Here is an 11,483-nt window from a genome sequence, read left to right as displayed (position 1 = left end):
GACAGCACCACAGGGCTCACCAGGTCCGGGGAAACACGACGACAATGGGTAGAATGGATCCACCGTTTCTTGTTGGTCACTCGTACTGCTCTTCGGGTGGCGAGCAGCACTTGCTCAGGACCATGCCACCTCGGTTCCAAACTGCTGGATCTCTCAAATACTTTGACCATCACGTGGTCCCCAGGACGAAGATCGTGAGCCTCACCGGTGGAGTTATCGGGGAGCGCTTCTCGAACCTGCTGATGAATAGAAAGTAAATCATTTGTTAATCGTGCCAGATAGTCATTCATCATTATACAAGGCACATCATGTATCAAACGAGGCTTAGGAACTCCCCAGATATTCATCGGCCTTCCGAACACCACTTCATATGGTGTGAGGCCAGATCGAGAATGTGGCACTGATCGAATAGACAGCAATGCCAAGGGCAAAGCGTCCGGCCATTTCAAAGATGTGGATGCCACAATCTTTGCTAGCTTCAGCTTCAGAGTTGCATTGTTTCTTTCTACCAAACCTGCTGATTGCGGATGAAAAACAGCGTGGAATCGTTGCTTGATTCCTAATCCTTTTAGGACGTACTCCACTACTTTCCCAATAAAATGAGGACCATTGTCATTCCACATAAATTTACAAACACCATAGCGCGGGAAGTACTCTTTGAGTAACACCTTAGCTGTTGTCAATGCTGTATTGTCTTTCGTAGGGTAAGCCTCAATCCATTTACTGAAGGCACACACCACCACTAAGACATACTTGAGGTTATTACAGCGATCCAGCTGGATGTAGTCCATTTGCAATACTTCGAACGGTGCAGTAGGTGGAACAAACCCTCCTTTAGGAGTATGAGTCCCTTGTCCAGGATTGTGCTGTAAACATATCAGACAGGTCTGTACTACTCTTTTAGCCGTACTAGCAATTTCAGGATTTTCCCAAACCCGTGTAAGCAATTTAATAATTGCGAGAGCTCCAATATGTGCCAGCCCATGTGTCATTTGCACCATTGTTTGTAAATAGGCCATGGGTAGTTTCCATCTTTCCATATCTTTACTGCGCCAGCAACCCTCATCATCCAATACTCCTTCAGTGGCCCATTTCGTAAGTTCTACTTCAGATGCTGACTTCTGTATATCTAATATTTCTTCTCTAGCATCATGCCACCGCTCGGCTTGTGATTTCACCACGTACATGGGGGAATTATTTTGTAGTATAGCGGTCTCTCTCGCAATGCGATCTGTGAAAGCATTGCCTTGTCCTACTTTATCCGTCACCTTTTTGTGTGCACTGCATTTGACTATTGCTACTTTCTTTGGACATAATAGTGCATTCAGGAGATCGCGTACCAATTCTCCATGCATGATGTGTACTCCGTGTGAAGTCAAGAATCCTCGTTCCTTCCAGAGTAGGCCAAAATCATGCACTACTCCAAAAGCGTAACGACTATCCGTGTAAATGTTCACACATAGCCCAGCACTTAACTCACATGCTTTCGTTAAGGCTATCAATTCAGCTGCTTGGGCCGATTTCTGGGGTATCCGTGCTGCTTCTACCACTGTCTTAAGTGTCGTGATCGCATAAGCTGCGGAAGTCGTGCCATCTGGTAACTTCACACACGATCCATCGACCCACAGCTCCCCATCTACATCTGGAAATGGTGTATCCTGTAAATCGATATGACCCTTTGTCTGTTCCTCAGTCAGAAAAACACAATCATGTTGTTCTTCCTTCTGGGTCTCAGCAACAGGATCCGGCAGTAAAGTAGACTGACAATGCGCACCCATCCTTCTCGTGTACATACAATGTGAAGATCTTCGTATAGTCAGGTGTACCTAACACTGGTGCAGAACAGAGAGCCTGTCTCAATTGTTCAAAAGCATTCTGACATTCATTTGTCCATTCAATGGGAATCGGTGTATCTTTGGACAGCAATGCTAACAAAGGCTTAACAATGTGAGAAAAACCCAATATCCATTGCCTACAGAAAGACGTCAAACCTATGAAGGCACGAACATCCTTCTGAGTGCGGGGAACTGGTGTATCTAACACTGCTTGAATTCGATCTGGTGTTAATGCACGGCCCTCCTTAGACAAAAGATGACCGAGGTAGGTCACCTTTGGTCTACAATACTGTAACTTCTTCTTTGAAACCTTATGGTTGTTTTTGGCTAAGAAGGAAAGCAAGGAAAAGGTACTTTTCTCACACTGTTCCTGCGTATCTGCTGCAAGTAAGATGTCATCCACATACTGTATAAGAGCCACTCCATCCTGCAATTCAAAGGAATCAAGCTGTCTCTTCAAAGCCTGACTATAGATGCTAGGACTTTCTGTATAGCCCTGGGAAATTCGACAAAATCTATACGATTTATTATTTAATGTAAATCCAAAGAGATATCGACTATCAGGATGTACAGGAATCGAGAAGAAGGCATTCTTCAAATCGATGACTGTAAAAGTAGTTGCCGTCGGTGGAACCAACGTAAGCAATGTGGTGATATCAGACACCACCGGGTACTGAGGCACTACTATCTTGTTGATTTCCCTCAAATCAATAATAAAACGGTAAACCTTAGCATCTGTATCTCTTTTAAGGATCGGTAAAATTGGGCTGTTGCAAACATTGTAGGGAACTTCCTCAACTACTCCTGCCAAAATCAAATCATTCACAATGTGTATCAAAGCAATTTCACCTTCCCTCGAAATTTTATATTGTGGGACACGTGGCAGAGATACTCCCTCCTTTACCGTAATATGTACTGGGGGAATACTCATCTGTCCTACATCAGTATCAGAAGTGGCCCACAATGTTTTTGGTAGGGAGGCTAATACTTCAGATTCATGGAGAAGACACACTCGCTCAACTTCTGGATAATTTTCGTTCAACACAACTCGCACTCCTTCCGGGGCACAGCGAATAGTAGCTCGAAAATGTTTTAACATATCGAGTCCCATAATATTATCTGGTGTATTCGGTGACAGTAAAAAGGGACAAGGGGCAGCAAATTTATCAACATGAAATGTAACGGGTTGAGACAGTGGGCTAGAAGTAGGTGTTCCATCGAACCCTATAGCTGTAATTACCTCGCCAGACAGGGGAGCCCTTGGAACCAAGTGTTTGGACAAAGCGCTACGAGTAGCTCCTGTATCGACCAAAAATTGATCAGTGGAACCCAAAACATGTGCTTCTATGTATGGACCCCTTTGATCAACCGGTACCTCAACCGATTCCACACCCCATCCTACGCAATCCTATGCATAGCGCTCATCGCGTGGCTCGACAGAGCCACCCTCATTAATCTGATATTGATTACGATTATCGAATGTATTATAATCTGTCTGACCACGACCCCTTGCTCCATAGCCTCCCCGATCATTCGTCCCATAACCTCCTCGATCATTTGTCCCATAACCTCTCGGTCCTCCATAATTATTCCTGGACCTACCACTTCCTCGTCCCCTCCAATTATGCTGTTCCCGAAACAATGGACAATCTGCAATCCAATGTCCAAACTGTTTACAGTATGCACACTGATTCACAGATATGTCGGAACGAGGAGGAGGAGCGTTATTATACGATCCTCGTCCCCCTCGATTGTTTCCCCTCGTAGCCTGAACCTGAGCCAACATTACCTTCGTCTTCAAATCCTTCACTTTCTTATCACTACTTTCCTTTGCCTCCGATTCCTGTCGTTCATAATATTGAGCCATAGTCAATAAAGAAGCAGGTGTTGCCGTGGTCCACGAACTTTCACTCGCTTTTAATCGTTTTGCAATCTCCGGTAGGAGATTAGCCACATATTTGTCAACGAATAAATGTCTGCCTGTATCTTCTGTCAATGATTGTCCACTGTAATCATGAAACGCTTCCTCAAAGCGAGAAAAGAAATCTGAAACCGATTCATCCGTTTTCTGTTTACAAGAGGCTAATATGGTCCAATCAATCTTTTTAGCGGGAACGAGCGTTTTTAATTTATTTAGTATGCACCCTGGAAGGTCCAAGATTAATTGACAAGGCTTACATGCTGGTTCCCTGTCTAAGTCAGCTTGAACTATATCTTTCCAACCTGCCCCAAGAGTCGTGGAATCATCAAACTTACGAATCACTCTCCACATATCAGGGGGCAATATTAGTCCAAAAAACAGATCAATATCAACTAACGTCATAATACACGATGATATTGCACTTTCAACACTTTCATAGAAAGCCGCTGGGTTTTTACGAGGATCAGGCAAAGCATTCTTAAGTGCCATAACATCTGCTCTATTCCAGGGCGTATAAACCCAGTTATACACAAAATACCCCTTGGCGTCTTTAGATGTTTTATCATCATCTGTGCCATCCCCTTTATGGGGGACATACAAAGGCGCAGCTTCTCGCATAGGTCTAATATTAATCGCGGCGGTCTTATCTGTTCCAAAGATAGAGCATTCTTTGGATATCTCCGTCGATCCGGACGCAGGCGGACCCGATGACCTTTCCAACTCCCGTAGTCGTGTCGCCTCATTCCGTAGCTGAACCAAACGTTTGAAAAATTCATCCGCATCTGAAAGAACAAAGAGACCTTTACGAAAATTATCGCGACCCTTGGATATCTCCTTGGGTTCTAACTCTGGAGAATATTTTCTAAAGCGTTCAACAACCTCATCTCCAAAATGATCTAAGAAATACATTCGCTCCTGATCAGACCATTGTTCCATTTGCTTACTAATTTCAGAAACAGTGACAGTATTAATATTTAACTTTCGTGCAAACGAACGCAATTCCGCAGTTCGTTCCGCATGTAACCTTGTACGCTGTGTATTCTGGTCGTCCTCATCCGCATCCTTGTTCGGAGCCGTAGGTGCGACGTACGGAGGCGGACAACGATCTAGTAATGAAAAATCATCTGTTTCATTAGTAAGGACCGGATAAAGAGGACGCCGGATGGGAAACTGACCATTAACCTGTAAATTATGTTCCCGAGTCTCCCTCTCTTTCTGTTCCTGCAACTCCTTCTCCTGTAGCTGTAAAGCTTTGTCACGTGCAGCCTTTCGCTGCACCTTCCCCGCCAAGGCTTCCTCACGCTTCATTCGTTCACGCACCTCTTTCTCCCACATACGCACACAATCAAACATATCTTGTCTAGACCTTCGCTGAAACAAACACTGCTCCACATACTGAACCTTTCGTAAATCAAATGACCCATGTAGTGGCCACTCTAATTCACGATCAGCTTTGCTGTATTTGTGCCATAATGTGCTGTACATTATTGGCGGGATGCCAAATTTTACATACATCTCGCGATTAGGAGTCCCCTCTGGGGGAGCCGGCTGTGATTTATTTAATCGATAATTGGTACCATTCTCAAAGCAGCACATCCTTCGGAGCGTGCTGAAAACAGGCATGTTCAAAAGTACCACGAAAACGCGATACTACATAAAATGGCACTTAATGTGCTTCATACACGGTGTGCCGTTCAAATCAAATAAATTAGAGAAATATCCCTACATGCCTGCCTATGTGAGGTGCACTCCACATATAAATCAAATTCAAAGATTCAAATGTTAGCTAACTCAACAAATTCAAATTCAAATTCAAAAAGCCATAGTAAGTGTCAGTAGACTACCTCACCAATCAGAAGCTTACAACATCTCTTCAACAAATTCTAATTCAAAAGCCATAGTGAGTGTCAATAGACTACCCCACCAACCAGAAGCTTACCGAATATCTTCAAACGTCCAAGATCCATCTGCCAAGTTCTGTGATCGAATCAGCCAAAACGGCACTACACGACAATCCAAGATCGGAATCTCAGTCGAGGACCGGCGCCACCTGGAAGGTCAGATCAGAAGGAAGGAAAGAAACACCGTGGATGCCAAGACTCGGGTCACTCAATGGCAGCGATCGCTTCCATGGCGAGTTTCCAAACCTTCGTCGCGACCTCTCCTTCGGGCATCCGAGTCACCGATGAGTCCCTTCGTGGTCGCCAATTGCGGTGTTGGGTTCAATCAGGCCTACATTTTCTGCTAAACTCTCGAACACCTTAGTATAGAAGTTGGCACGGACACTGGAAAATGCAAAAGACAAATTTATTAAGACCCCATGGGGTGGTGGTACATTCCTACAGCACCCTTCGGCAATGTAAGAAGTAGCACACCGAACATCGGTGCGCGACCTCTTTTATACAGTTTAATGACAATAAAAAGATAGGCGGTTACAAGTTACACACTTTAGGTACATATAAGGTCATTTTTGGAACACAGCCAGCATGTGGGAGGAGTTTAATAGCACTGGTCAGTTTATGCTAACATTCCTAGAGAATGACCAGTCGATGCATAGTGCGCATGTGCGTTTGACCAGTACTAAAAATAGCCTGTTGCCGAGCAGAATAAATGACCATGGGTATCGAGAAAGGACAAAGGGGCACGCTGACCACGAGGCAGCGTGTTCATACAAAATGGAAGTCGGAAGGATTCAAAATGGCCCCCGTACATTTTGGTCAAGTTAACGGAAAAGATTGTGTAGCTGAGCTAAACGCTAACTCAGGAGCTGCCAAAACACGACACGTTGCGTATTAGAATGGTTCTTACATGAAAGAAAAGAAAAAAAGGGTTGTTAATATACACACACTATCCCTGAATAAAGTTCTAGTGATTATAGTTCCATTCCATTCACAGATCATTTGAGATGTCATGAGTGATGTAACTGACCATGTCATGAATGATGTAATGTCTGAGGTCATTAGCAGTACATTGCGGGAGCATAAGTTATAGTTAACTCAGGTAACTATAAATGCTGAATTTCACTGGTTGTGTGTCAGTGAAATCTGAGTCTAACTATACCATCCCTGTAATCTTTGTTTTTTTCAGCAAATTTCGAGTTTTTGTTAAATATTAAGTAAGATGCATATCACAATGGATGGTGGGGGGTTGGAAGCAGGGCCTGCAGTGTGCTGCCCCCACCCAAGCTTGCTGCTCCTGCCTTCCCTCCTCCTAGCCATCCATTGTCCAAGTCCATGTCCCTGTTCCCTTATTACAGCCCTGTGTGGCCGCTGTTTTGCCACTGGCCTTTCCGCCTTCTCTGAAAAGTTAGCTTTCTGCCCCACCTACCTCCTCCCTATCCTCTGTTGTCTGACTCCACGGAGTAGCCTCCTCCCTCCGGCCATGTATGCTCTGATGTGCTGCCACTGCCCTCTATTTAGAATGATGTACAAGTCTACTCTTCCTGCCCTCGATTGCCTAATTATATGCCCCATCATTGACCTCCTGCTTAGCCTCTGTGCTTAGCTTGCTGCCCCTATTCTCCTTCCCTCTGTCATTCGATGACTGTGTGCATGCCCCTGCTCCATCCTTTTTGCCCACCATATTCCATGGACCTGCCACTCCTATTTACTCAAGGTGTTCTGTTGAGCTGCCACTCCCCTCCCACCTGCCTAGCATTGTCAGATGACTATAACCTGTCCCTGCCACCTCCACCCTGCCTGTCCATATTCCATGCCCCTATCTCCTTCCTCCTGTCCCCCATGGTCCATTTTACTGCCACACCCTTCTGCCCTCCCTGGTCTGTTGTGCTGCAACTGCTCTTACTGCCTGCCCCACGTGGTCTGTTGTGAGGCCCCTTCCCCTGAACTCTCTTGTCTGTGCCCGGGCCCTGATACTCCCTTCTATCCTCCATGTACCTCTGTACATTCCCCTGCACCCTCCTTCTTGCCCATCATAGCTATTGTGTTGCCACTAACCCTACTGCTTGCCATGCATGGTCTTCTGTGCTGCCACAGCCCCTCCAACCTTCCCTGTGTGGTCAGCTAGCTGCCCCTGACCCCCTCCCACCTTCCATCCATGGTCTGTGTGTATGCCATTATAGTCTCACTGTTGCTTTCCATGGTGTGTCTTGCTTCTAGTGCCCATCCTCCCTGACCTCCATGGTCATCTTGCTGCTCCTGCCCTGCCCACTTCCACCCAGCCCTCTATGTCCATGTGCAGACCCCTAGTCCCTCACTCCTGGCTTGTCTGTTCCATTGTAATGCCCCAAATCAGTCCCTCCTGCACTTTATGATCCGTTATGCTGCAGCTTTCTCTCCTGTCTGTCCATTATGGTCAGCTAGCTACCATTGCCTCTTTCCCCTCTGTTCTATGTTGCCCATGTGAATGGTCCTGTCCCCTTCCTATTGCTTTCTATGGATTGTTGTGCTGCACTCCCGTCCTGCATAACCTGTGTGAAGTATTGTGCTGCTGCAAACCCTGATGCCTGCCCTTTAGGCTCAGTTTGGTGCACCTCTCCGTGTCCCTCCTGTCCTCTGTTATCCAAGTCAATGTCCCTACTCCAATTCCTCCTGCCTTCCATGATCCAATGAACCATACTTGCTAACATTTTGAACTTGGTAAGTAGGAGATTTTGAAAAAAAACTGGGGTATTCATTTTCCCCTTTGACTTACATTGAAAAAGAGGAGATTGTAGACAGGAGACAGATCAAATAAAGCCCATTTGGGCTTAAAAACATTGGACGTTTCCTGTCTGAATCAGGTCTGTTGGCATATATGGTTGTACTACCACTGCCTCTTCCTTCTGCCCATAATGGTCTATTATATTGCTACAGCCTCTCTTGCCAGTCCTGTATTGTTGGTTTGTTGCCCATGCCCCCCTTTCCACTGCCCTCCATGGTCTGTTGTGCTGCCACTGCCCTTCCTGCCTGCCCAGTGTGGTCAAATTGGTGGTTCAGCACCCTCCTACCTGCCTTAAATTTTCAGAGTCCATGCCCCTGGCCTCTGCCACTCAACAGTATCCAATGAACAACTAGATTGCTAACATTCTATATTTATTACAAAAGTGTGGAACGCCTGACGTCATCTTGGTGTTATCAAATCTGTAATACCTAGAGCATTTCCTTTAGAAATGACATATATTAGAGGGTCTTATTTGCATCAAAAATATGGTTAGTGCTCTAAAAAACTAAAACGAGGACATCTTTTCTGAGTTTTCAAATAGCGACAAAGCACTTTTAAATTATTTGTCATCTTTGTGTTTTTTTATCCAGTTGACTACTTGATTAAATGTTGCACTTAGGGGAGAGGATGTGGTGTTACTTCCAGAGCTGCAGACTTTCCAACCAGGGAACCAGGTTGGAGGTTCTGCTTCAGCTCGACATTCTGCGATTCTGGTCAAATCACTTAATCTCCCCATGTGGAAAACCAAAATGAATTTGTTCTTGTGTGATGTAACCAATGCTCCTGTAAAGCACTCCAATACCTGACAAGTCTGCACTATATACAACTGCAAAAACAAAAAATAAAAAGTATTTTGCACACTCCTGTCATTGGGCTACATGTGGGCTACATCTGGGTGATATTTGTGCTACATTCGGGCTCTTTTGTCTCTGGTGGCCATCTTGGGAGATTTATTTGTTATGAAGTTTCCTAATTTCCACATTTACTGCAGTCTACTCAGTAGGAAATGCTTTCAGTATTTTACTTTGATTCCATCAAGAAGGTATTCAGATGTGTCACACATTTGTCATATATTCTGAATGTTAGCACTCTAGTTACTTATTAGATAACTGTAGTAAAGCTACTGCTCACCAGGGAAGTCTGCTGCTGGTATTGAAAGTGCATGTTTCAGTCTGCATGTCATAATTTTCTTAATGAAATAGAAACATCACTCAAAATGTGCCCTAATTTTTCTTTCTGCAGTACGAATCAAAATTTCTATGGCAAAAAGAACCCCCTCATTTTGTTCCTTTTTAAATTAAATGTTTTAAAAGTTACCACTTTATTCCAATCAAGATGACTTACGTAGGATTGTTAGCGTTCTAGTAGTTCTTTAGAACACTCTGGGAACCTGCAGTATAACACAAAGGAATCAACTTACAGTATCTGCCTTGTTGGATGTACATGTTTTACTGAGAATGCCAGACTTCATTCTCACACGACTGAGAAAGATAATGTGAATTTACAGAAAATATGCTCTCAGTTTAGTTTAAAGATCACCTTCCAAACCTCTGTGGGAAAAGCATGAGAACAAAGTTTTCTCTTAAACATGATTCATGATATCCCAGCAGAAGGCTTTTTCACATCGTAAAATCACCTTAGAACACACCACAGTTCCTAAAATGAGTATGGTACCATCAACTAATGATTTATAATGTATTAAAGCCTTCTATTAACTGCAATGCTTTTTATTTAGGTGCTATCATGTATATTGGTCCCAAGATGGCTGCCAACACTTCTTGGATGAAGGGCTGACAGCCAATCAGATCTCACGATTAGATGTGTGGTTAGTCTCCACCGAGATATATACATTTATTTTTCCCTTAATATTTAAAAAGCTACTGAACAGATTTACACCATTTAACAAAAAGGGCTCTTTCTGAACCAAGGGCTACCTTTTTGCCAAATTTGGTGTAATTCTGTTTAGCAGTTCGAGCTGTTGCCGTGTCTAAAGTTTCCTATGGAAAATTGCAGCATGGAGAAAACACCTTTTGTGACCCACCTTTTTTCTCGGCCCCCGTTTTCCGAATCACCCTGAAACTTTCAAGATAGGAGGGGACCAAAGTGCGCCATAGGTTTTGAAAAGTTCGCAAAGATTCGTCAATTGGCGCCAAAGTTATTGGGAATAGAATGTTGCAATTTTCCTATGGTAATTAGGTCCTAACCATAACTACCTACTGGCGACCATGATCGACAATACCTGCAACTACGAAAATAAACGCTGCATTGGTTTTACCATCTTATGAAGTTGTCCGTTTCGCTTATCTTACATCACCGCACATAGGAGTTGTAATTAGATATATATATATATATATATTCACTGAAAAACCCCTTGGTTTCAGGTATGTTATAGTTAGGAATTATCATTTAAGAAACCTTAGAAATTCACTGAAAAAAATCATAGGTTTCAGGGGTGTTAAAGTTAGCTGGACATTTCACTCATACAAAACCATTGAACTTCCTCCGTTATAGTTAGTTCTACTAACTGTAACTCACGTGCCCGCAATTCACTGCTGATGATGTCACATATTACATCATTCATGACATGGTCAGTGACATCACTGATGACATCACTGATGACATCTCAAATGACATCACTGATGACATCACTGATGACATCATCCAGTGAATGTGGTTTGGTTCATTATTTAAATATGTATTATCTATATAGCAATCTGCATTGAAGAATAAGTGGATATATAAATATCTGGATGGAGGATTTAGTAGCAGTGTGATTGACTGTTTACTTGACTAATTTATAGTGTCTTACTAAATATATTGGATAGTGACTAAACTGTGTGAATATCTGTATCACATTGTAAGTTGTTGTGTAAACTGCTGCACCAGTTGGTTATTAGCTATGTGAAAGTCTATATTAGCGATTGATTAGTTAGCTGAGTATTTGTATGGGAGAGTGAATGTGTGTGTGGTTCGGTGGGGGGGTGACTTTTCAAAGATTTGTCAATAGTTGATTCAGTAGGTATATGAAATTAAGACTACATGTTATAACAGTTGTTTGGGTGAGT

The sequence above is a fragment of the Lissotriton helveticus genome, chromosome 3_1, assembly GCF_964261635.1.
Source record: "Lissotriton helveticus chromosome 3_1, aLisHel1.1, whole genome shotgun sequence".
Taxonomy (NCBI): domain Eukaryota; kingdom Metazoa; phylum Chordata; class Amphibia; order Caudata; family Salamandridae; genus Lissotriton; species Lissotriton helveticus.
This window is presented reverse-complemented; position numbering follows the sequence as displayed.